Genomic DNA, 10554 nt, shown 5'->3' on the forward strand with positions numbered 1-10554 from the left:
TTAGCAAGACAGGAAAAAGGTCAAATTCACACACTTATCAAGAGAACATCCCTGGTCATCCCTTCTAACTCTGGCAGACTCACTAATCACAAATGCGTTGTTTTTAAATGATGTTCGAGTGTTGGAGTGTGCCCCTGGCTATCTGTAAAAAAAAAAAGGCAATAAAAAAATGGTGCTGTCTGGTTTGCTGGGAGTTAAAAAAATGAACCCCAAAAGGTTCTTTGAGGAACCATGATAAGGGGTTCTTCGAAGAACTTATAGGAGTTCCCACAAAATGTTCTTCAAATAACTTTTAGGGGTTCCCCCACAGTTCCAATTTGAAGAACCCCTAAAGGATACTCCAGGAACCTTTACTTTTTAGAGTCTATATTGATAAAAGTCACCTGGTCCGAGAGACATTTACATAGTTATACACAGCCCAATTTGGGATGATTATTTTAGGGTGAAATAGTGGCCACAACAGACAGACCTGAAATCGACCATAATTCGACGTCCTTGGACGTCATGTGCTGACTGGGTATGACCAAAGTTATTCTGTTTAGCTACACTTTGTAGTACATTTTTACACTATAATTAATGTTTCTGATGCCACATCGCCCGTTTTCAAAGGGAGTCGTTGGTTTTTAGGGGCAGTCGCTTTTTAGCTTTTTGTCTGAAAGTATTTTCTCAACTGCGATACCAACTCCACTCTATAAGGAATGTGAAATGATTTATACTTGTACTTTTAATACTTAAGTATATTTTAACAATTACATGGCGCTTTATTCCTGAATCCAGCTATCCGTAGATCTATAGGTGACTCCTCGCTTGCTCTGTTGATCTTTGTTGTGTTTGTTAACCATGTACAGTAGTCTCATCGTTCTACTCCCTGTCAATATACTGTGGTCTCAATCACACTCATCTAATGAACAGGCACCCCACCCAGAGCACGTCACTCCATCAACTGTCCTGCTGTCTGCAGCTAGGGAGAGCCAGCAGCACAGGACTTAGTGAACAAAGCAACACATATTGTGAGTGTGACTGTATCTGTGTGTACGGTATGAGAAGAGCGATACAGAGACACAGAACGTCATTGTTCTCTACACTCAATCATAAAAGTTCACTTTCCAAAGCACATCTTTGTTTTTTGTTTTTTACCTGGAAGCCATATCAAATATATCTCAGATTATAAGTAAATGCATAGTAACAGCTCATTACCACAATTAAACTAAACAACACAGCCTCTGTCGACACATCATCTGGCTTCAGACAGAAGCTGTTGAATATTTTTTTACCGCAAACATAACATACAGTCTGCAAGCGTATGAAATATACATAACTCGGCATCTAGTAGATATTCAGTTTTCCCGATTATAAACAGATAGAAATGCCATGCACCACAAGTGATTCATTTCAATAAAAAGGCTTACTTCAAGTCTAGCAAACCAAACACTATAATTTCAGTACAACATGCAGTTGAACACATGTACAGTATATAAACTATCAAGAGAATCTCACCTGCATTGTCACTGCACTTGTTAAAAGTCCACCTTTAGTGCCTGCAATATTGTGGAGAAGTATATGGTCCAATGGTCATTGATGCCCTTTTCGGAGTAAATCCGGCTGATAGGAGACAGGAAATGTATAGTCCTTGTATCACGCTGCCTCCACAGAATTCGTACACCTACAGTAGACAGAGAAGCACTGCGTCACTGTACTGTCTTTCTTGCATTCTTTATTTACTTCACTCTCTGTGTTTCAGCCTTCACTATCTGTCTGTCTCTCTCTCACTCTCTCTCAACCTCTTTTGCTTTCTCTCTCTCTCTCTCTAGTAGTCTCTGAGTCTCTCTCACATGAGCACGCTTTCTCGCTCTTCCACAATTACAGCTGCAAGCTACAGTCCACACAGAGCAGCTTCTCTCTCCCAGTCTCTTTCCCCCACACTTTCCCTCCCCCTTCTGTCTCTCACCACTCCAAGCGACTTATATGCCCTATGTCTTGTGCGCTCTCTACACTCATAAAAAAGGTGCTATCTGTCCCCATAAGAGAACCATTTGACTAACCTTTTTTGGTTCCAAGTAGAACACTTTTGGTTCCTGATAGAAACTTTGAGGTTCCATGTAGAACCATTTCCACAGAGGGTTCTACATGGAACTAGTGCTGAGCGATAAGTGTTTTTTGAGCTCGATTCGGTTTTGGGTTCGATTATAAAAAAATAATTATGTTTTTTTATTTTGTTTACGATAATTTTTTTCAAAATTAAATGCATTATGAAATAATGACATTCAAATGATTTTAGAGCTTTTTAATTGAAATTCTAAAGCCAACAACAGTGAACATTCACATTCAATTATTTCTGTCAGGTCCACATTGGGTTGACATCAATAGAAACATTGGAAATTGCTATGAAATAATACAATATTTCAGTTGTGTATATTACTTAGTTTTATTTGATGGCTTTATTATTTTTAATTCCTTAAAGTCATCATCTCATCTCTGCTCAGGCAGTAGCAGCTAGCCAGACAAAGTTATCTCTGCGCACCCTGTACTGTACTGTCTTTAGGCATCCTATTCAGCTAGGCAAGCCTGCCTAAGTATGTTGCAGAGCTGTCTGACAAAATTATTTGACTAGCTCTTCAAAGTAGATAACCAACCTGGACTGGGGGGTAGATGTAACTTAGTAAACGAAATCTGGGACACTTCAATTATACTGAACAAAAATATAAATGCAATGTGCAACAATTTCAAAGATTTTACTGAGTTACAGTTCATATAAGGAAATCAGTCAATTTAAATAAATTCATTAGACCCTAATCTATGGATTTCACATGACTGGGAACACAGATATGCATCTGTTGGTCACAGATACGTAAAACAATATTGGCCTCATTATGGGCCTCAGAATCTCGTCACGGTATTTATGTGCATTCAAATTGCCATTTTTTTGTTGTCTGTATTTTATGCCTACCCATACCATAACCCCACCGCCACCATGGGGCACTATGTTCACACGTTGACATCAGCAAACCTCTCACCCACACAACGCCATACACGTGGTCTGCGGTTGAGAGGCCGGTTGGTCGTACTGCCAAATTCTTTAAAGCAACGTTGGAGGTGGCTTCTGGTAGAGAAATTAACATTAAATTATCTGGCAACAGCTTTGGTGGACATTCTTGCAGTCAGCATGCCAATTGCACGGTCCCTCAAAACTTGAGACATCTGTGGCATTGTGTTGTGTGACAAAACTGCACATTTTAGAGTGGCCCTTTATTGTCCCCCAGCACAAGGTGCACCTGTGTAATGATCATGCTGTTTATTCAGCTTCTTGATATGCCACACCTGTCAGGTGGAAGGATTATCTTAGCAAAAGAGAAATGCTCACTAACAAGGATGTAAACAAAATGTGAGAGAAATAAGCTTTTTGTGCGTATGGAACATTTCTGGGATATTTTATTTCAGCTCATGAAACATGGGACCAACACTTTACATGTTGAGTTTATATTTTTGTTCAATGTAGTATGATGTTACGAATTACAATTCGTATGATATGTTGCTAATTGCAATTTGTTATGAATTGCAAATAATGCAATATGTTATGAATTTGCAAAACTTCAAATTTGTTGTGGCTAACGTTAGCTAGGTGGCTAACACTAACCTTAACTAGGTGGCTAACGTTAGCTAGGTGGCTAACACTAACCTTAACTAGGTGGCTAACGTTAGCTAAGCTAGAGGATAGGGTTGGGGGTTATTGTTAGGGTTAAGGTTAGGGTTGAGGTTAGGAGTTTGGTTAAAGGGATAAGGTTAGGGGAAGGTTTAGCTAACATGCCAAGTAGTTGCAAAGTAGCTAAAAAGTAGTTGCTAATTAGCAAAAATGTTAAAGTTGTACATGATGAGATTCAAATACACAACTTTGGGTTGCTAGACCCAACCACCCCGACCAACCACCCAACTTTTGTTTTTGCCATAATTAACCTTCTGTCTTATGTAACCATACCAAACATAACACATCATACTAATTTGGAGGTCCCGGATTTACATTTACTATGTTACGTCTAGTCTATGAGACCAGGCTGAGATAAGGCATACTTTCACAAACTGTCTCTATCCCTCTCTCATTGTTGTGTTGTGTACATCTCCTATGTGGTTTATGCGGTCTGTGTGTATCTAACCTAAAGTAGCAGGCGTAAAAGTTTCTCTCTGTCCGAGCTGGAAAGAACAGCCAGCTTGCAGAGGTGCAAAATGTACTCAATAGTCATAGTTGAGTAAAAGTAAAGATACCTTAATAGAAAATGACTCAAGTAGTAGTGGAAGTCACCCAGTAAAATACGACTTCAGTAATTAGATTTTTATTTTAATTTAACTAGGAAAGTCAGTTAAGAACAAATATTTATTATTTACAATGACGGCCTACCCTGGTCAAAACCGGACGACGCTGGGCCAATTGTGCGCCACCCTATGGGACTCTCAATCACGGCCGGATGTGATACAGCCTGGATTCAAACCAGGGACTGAAGTGACACCTCTTGCACTGAGATGCAGTGCCTTAGACCGCTGCGCCACTCAGGAATAAAAGTCTAAAAGTATTTGGTTTTAAATATACTTAAAATAAATGGAATTGCTAAAGTAAAAATAATTTCAAAATACTTATATTAAGCAAACCAGATGGCACAATGTTTTTGTGGATAGCAAGAAAGACATCTGCCTCACCTGCCCTGAATGACGGGTTGCCACTGGCTAGTACACATGATTCAATTATTTTGGATAAGATATTTGTATTTGTCAAAAGGGCAGTTGAGCATCGTGTCACCAGAATAAGACCCTCGATATTTATTGGAAAGGAGCACCAAGCTCATCACCGTGCACTTTCAACACTGTGAAATTCATCATAATATACTTAATCTGTTGCCTAAGAAACTGCATGGTTTCCTGAGTAGTAGTGGGAGGGCCACACTCAATATCATCGCGTGACAAGTTTACTTCGATATGATGGAAATGACATAAATATTTGAGCATAAAGGAGTTTCCACCGCCATTTCTCGCATAATTAATTTTACAGACAAAAATATCCCACCATGTCGAACGAACAAATTAAAAACTGTTGATAAAAACGTGGTTAATGTAGTTAATTACGACATTTCTGCGCTGAACTAGGTTGAATATTTGGTTAATGAAAACTACAACTCCCTTCAGCCCAGTGTCCCACATAGTTCTTGACTTGATTTCTCTCGTGAATGGTTTGATTTCTCTATGGAGAAACGGCGCGTTGAAATAACGAACTAAATGGAATTCAAGTCATTGAACCCACATCGGTCAATTAGTTGTTGAATAACCGGAGAAAAAAATACGAAATTTCGGTTAATCGCTCAGCACTTGCCCTCTCTCCAGTGCTTAATTTTAGCCGGATCCTACTGGAACAGGATCTGGCACCTCTCCGTCTTGGAACAGTTTCGTTTTGTCCGGATCCGGTACCTCTTCTGGCATGAAAAATAATTGTCACTTTTTGCAATGTAAAGATTCTAATAAACGTGATCAAAGTTCTTTGGAGTTGCCTCTTCTTTAATCCCCCCCCCCCATCTCTCACTACAATGAGATTCACTTTCTATTATCTCTCTCTCCCGCTCTCTACTCCGATAGACATGAGCCTGCAACTCTCATCTCTCCAGCATTGCAATTCATAATGTCCTTATAGAGCCGCGCAAAGGGTTGAAATACATTTGACAAAGTTATGGTTACTGCTGTCTGTTGAGAAATAAATTAAATAGGCCTAGGCTATTGATGGATTCAATGTCGTTTTCATTGATCTCAGATTCTCAGTTTGTCCGTGTCTAAATTGCCTGTCATTTCGATCATTTTGTGCTTTCAAGACAACTTGGAACTCGAAAACAAATAAGCCGAATCATGATGTCAGTGATCGTCAGGTCGGAAAGTCGGAGATCTAGAAGAGGCCAGAGTTCCCCATGTGGAATTTCAAATTGGATGACCATCCAAAACAAATTTTTCCAGTCTGAGCTCGTTATTTCCCCAATTTCGCAGTTGTCTTGAACGCACTGAAGTCTGAAGTCGTAGATTGCCCAGCTCCGAGTTCCCAGTTGTTTTGAACGCAGCATTAAAAAAAGATCGTGCCAAAATCTCCAATCGTAAAATGACGTAGAATTGCATTAAATGCGTTTATAAAAAGGCCAAACATTTTCTGGACCCTAGGCCACAAACCTTTTTTCCCCATGTGGGCAACTTCTGTAAATGCCTCTACTTACTGCTCTATGCCACTACGCAAATGTGATGATATGCATGCAATGCAGGTCACCCCCCTCTCGTGCTCACTTGTTCCGGCAACTCCTGATTTACAAATTAGGCACTGTCTAGCTCTTTTTTTCTCCCTCAGTCAGTCTTTTTCCAGTAACTCCACAGTCAACAACTCCACAGTCAACAACGTCTAGCCTAGGGGTGTCAAATTCGATTCACAAGTGTCTGCGGGTTTTTGGTTTTTCCTTTCAATAAAGACCTAGACAACCAGGTGAGGGGAGTTCCTAACTAATTAGTGACCTTAATTAATCTATCAAGTACAAGGGTGGAGGGATAACCTGCAGACTCTTGGCCCTCTGTGGAATGAGTTTGACACGTGACTAACCCTTACCTAGCTCTCTCTCTCTCTCTCTCTGTGGCTTGTATTCTTTCCCCTGGCTTCCTTGTTTGGGCACTCTCTCCCTCCCCTACTCGCTCTCTCCTCTTCCCCCTTTCTCTCCTTTCTCCCCCTCTCTACTCTGTTCCTCTCTCATTCTTCCACCCCTGGCAGTGCACTCTTAATCCCCCCGCCAGAGTCCATGCCCTTGTAGAGCAGAGAGCATACGCTGGCGACCGTCAGCCCAGCTCCAGTTGATGAGGTAGCAGCATATCGCTTAGGGGCCCTGGCATGGGTCACATCCTGCCACGGCCCTGCCGCAGCCTTCAGGGAGGCACCATCCTAGTCAACTCCCCCCTCCACTATCACTGCACTTCATGTGTAAGCACTGAGCATTCATGGCTGCTTCACCCAATCATAATAACTTATCACAATAAAATAACAACAGCTTGCAGTCAACGGTAGATCCACCTAGCCAGGTAAACACTTCTTTAATCACTAGATTGTAATACTGGGGTGGTGAACTATTAATGACTTACCACATAATTGTTAACAATATATAAATGAACGTCATATAAATGCACACACTCAATCTCATAGCAATATAACAAGGTCATTCTTCTTTCCGATTTGGATAATCTGGCAACGTCAAAGCATTCCCCCTAGCATGTCCATGTTTGTCTTGTCTTATAATGCATTTGTGTGGTATGGAGTCCACATACCTACAAATCCAGAAGGCTAAATTAAAATGGCGTGCTGACTGTTAATGGAGTGGGACAAACATATGACTTCACTGTCTGTTGTGGCTTCAAGCTCATGTAATGAATAATACAACAGTCTCCACCTGTATCAGTGCAGTCAATGGGCCTGACAGTTGCTATTTATATGTATATTTTCAGCACAGTGTCTTCCCTCCACGATCACACTCAGTCAACTTGTCCTTGAATTACACAGACAAGATAGCAAAACAATACCCAGAGAAAAGACAGTTTATTATCCTCTTTTAAAAGCTAATCAGCATGTAGTGACATAGCCTGATGCAAAATAGAAATTCCAGGAGAAAAACTCTCCATGTAACTAAATTATGCTCTGAATGAAAGTAAGCTCACCCATGCGGTTAATTTGACAAATTTTCTGAAATGACTTTTGTTTCTCATGAGGCGATGTAGCTAGCTAATGAGTTTGTCGGTCCACTCCAGCTGAATAATATGTATAGAGATCCTATTAAATAACTATTCTAGTATTCTAATTCATAATTCTATGGTCATATGACCCACAATGAGAGACAACTGGGGAATGCAGCTGATCGGTAGATTACTACGCTGACATCACAATGTCAGACCTGGGAAGCACTGCTCCCATTGCCTTCCCATGCCCTCCGCCCATTTTCTCGGTCAGTCACAGCACCCCACCCACCCTTTTCCCCACCCCCTCCCACTTAATGACCCCATACCTCATTATGATCTGCAAAGTCCCTTGGTGTCCTCTCACCATATTTATTTTTAATTGAACCTTTATTTAACTAGGTAAGTCAGTTGAGAGCAAATTCTTATTTACAATGACGGCCTACCAAAAGGCAAAAGGCCTCCTGCAGAGACGTGGGCCTGGGATTAAAAATAAAAAATAAAAACAATATAAATATAGGACAAAACACACATCAAAACAAGAGAGACAACACAACATATGGTCCCCCACAGCACACCCTATCTCTTTAAAGGTACGGCACTCTGGTAAGAATGTACTGTATTTTCAACCACATGGCTGTCAGGTAGAGTCATAGCATCTGTACTGAGAGTGGTGTTATTGATATTTTTGCTACGAGTGCTTTACTATGTAGATTCTCCTCTTGTCATTTGTGAATTATTCCATCCTGTCTCAGAAGCACTCTGATGTAGCCAATGGTAATGTGCAGTTTGAACCATAACAACGTTTTAGTAAAGGGATGAGGGATGGCACTGGAGAAATGAAACCACTTTCAAAATTATAGACAGAGTTATGAATGCAAGGACTGACCTTCCACGGTATCAAAGTTATAGTTTTAACCATGTTTTGAGGCTATACAGTGTTTGTTTACATTCACATTGTTTACAAACAATGGAGTTAAACTAGATTATATTTTGCATTCTGATGGGGTACAACAGTTAAACTAAGGTCATAAATAGATGTATTGAAAAGTTGTTGACAAGCAGCCAGCAGCCAGTCCTCCAGACTGCTGCCTGAGCACCTTTGTCTGCTCACACAAGCTGTGCTCTGCTTTGATACCAACACAGAAATATATAGAAAGTCACTGATTTAATATTTCATATTTGTAACGAACATCTAACAACAGATGTCTGTTTGTATGTGGTCTGACAGAGGTTTGAGGACAGTGAAGGTCAAATGCGTAAGCATCATAAATGATTGCACTCTGAAGCAACAAATCTATAAATTAAACTGTTGACAGGATTATATCTTTGCCCCTTGGTGGAGTCAATCAAACTAAAAGACGTCAAGAAAAGTCAAGAAAGTCCACAGCCCACTTGCCTGACTCCTGCTATTCAGAAGAGTACAATTTTTTATTAAGGGTCTGGAAAAATACACAACACTATTTACATAGATAGAGAGGCTTCTCAATGGGAGCAGCACTTGTGAATACAATTAATTCAACTGAAATACAATGAACTCTTATGACTCAGAGCAATGGATTTGAAATATTCTTTCAAAATAAAATATCAAAGAAATGAATGACGTCCAGAGTTACAAAATTCCTGTAGTTGTCATTCAAGACTATGTGATAACTTGTTGATCTCAGGAGGTTTTGAATGTTATATGATCACATATGACTCAGGCATTTGAGTCACCTGGTTCAAAGGGACAGTTCACCATCCTCTGATTGGCAATCAGTGTGTGGTGTAAACCTTTGTTGATTCCGTATTGAATAGCAGTGATTGAATCAACGTGAATAGCTTGAAACATTCATCACTAAGACCTTTGTATAGACAGACATAGCTATCCTGATTTGTGCTGCAGCGAAAATAGAGAGGATGCATAGTACAGTAATGCATAGTACAGCAACGTGAAAGTGCAACCATACAGCTGAAGAGTAAAGGCTGGTAACAGTGCACCAACTCGTCTCTTTCTCCTGCTTTAAAAACCTTTTACTGCAGAGGACTACATCAGTGTCACACAGAGTGTTTCTTGGTAGTCAAACAAATCTACTTTGAAACAAAAGTACTCCACTCGTAGGAGTGGTTTGTTCATAACCATCCTCCTTTTTGAGGCCACTAGGTCATTTGACTGCAGGAAAGGGCTACAGCTGGAATCCTTAATTGGTGAAACTGCCACATCCGTTTGGGATTACAACAACAAAGAAGTTACTGCAAACAACCAACACTGTTTTTCCCTCTGACATTATTGCATGCGTGATAGAACAGCACAATATGTACTGCAATTTTCTGACGTCGCTGCCGGAGTCTCCTCTCCTCTGTTTCAACAACAAAACAAAAACAATAACAAAGAAGACACACACACACACACACACACACACACACACACACTATACACTACACACACACACACACACACACACACACACACACTATACACTACACACACACACACACACACACACACTACACACACACACACACACACACACACACACACACACACACACACACACACACACACACCCACACACCCACACCACACACACACACACACACACACACACACACACGATACACACACACACACACACACACACACACACACACACACACACACACACACACACACACACACACACACACACACACACACACACACACAGACACACACACAGACACACACACACACACACACACACACACACAGAGACACACACACACACACACACACACACACACACACACACACACACACACACACACACACACAGAGAGATTTGGTCCTCAGATACTCAAGAAGTTCTAAAG

This window comes from Salmo salar, unplaced genomic scaffold, assembly GCF_965601325.2.
Source record: "Salmo salar unplaced genomic scaffold, fSalSal1 ptg000587l, whole genome shotgun sequence".
NCBI lineage: Eukaryota > Metazoa > Chordata > Actinopteri > Salmoniformes > Salmonidae > Salmo > Salmo salar.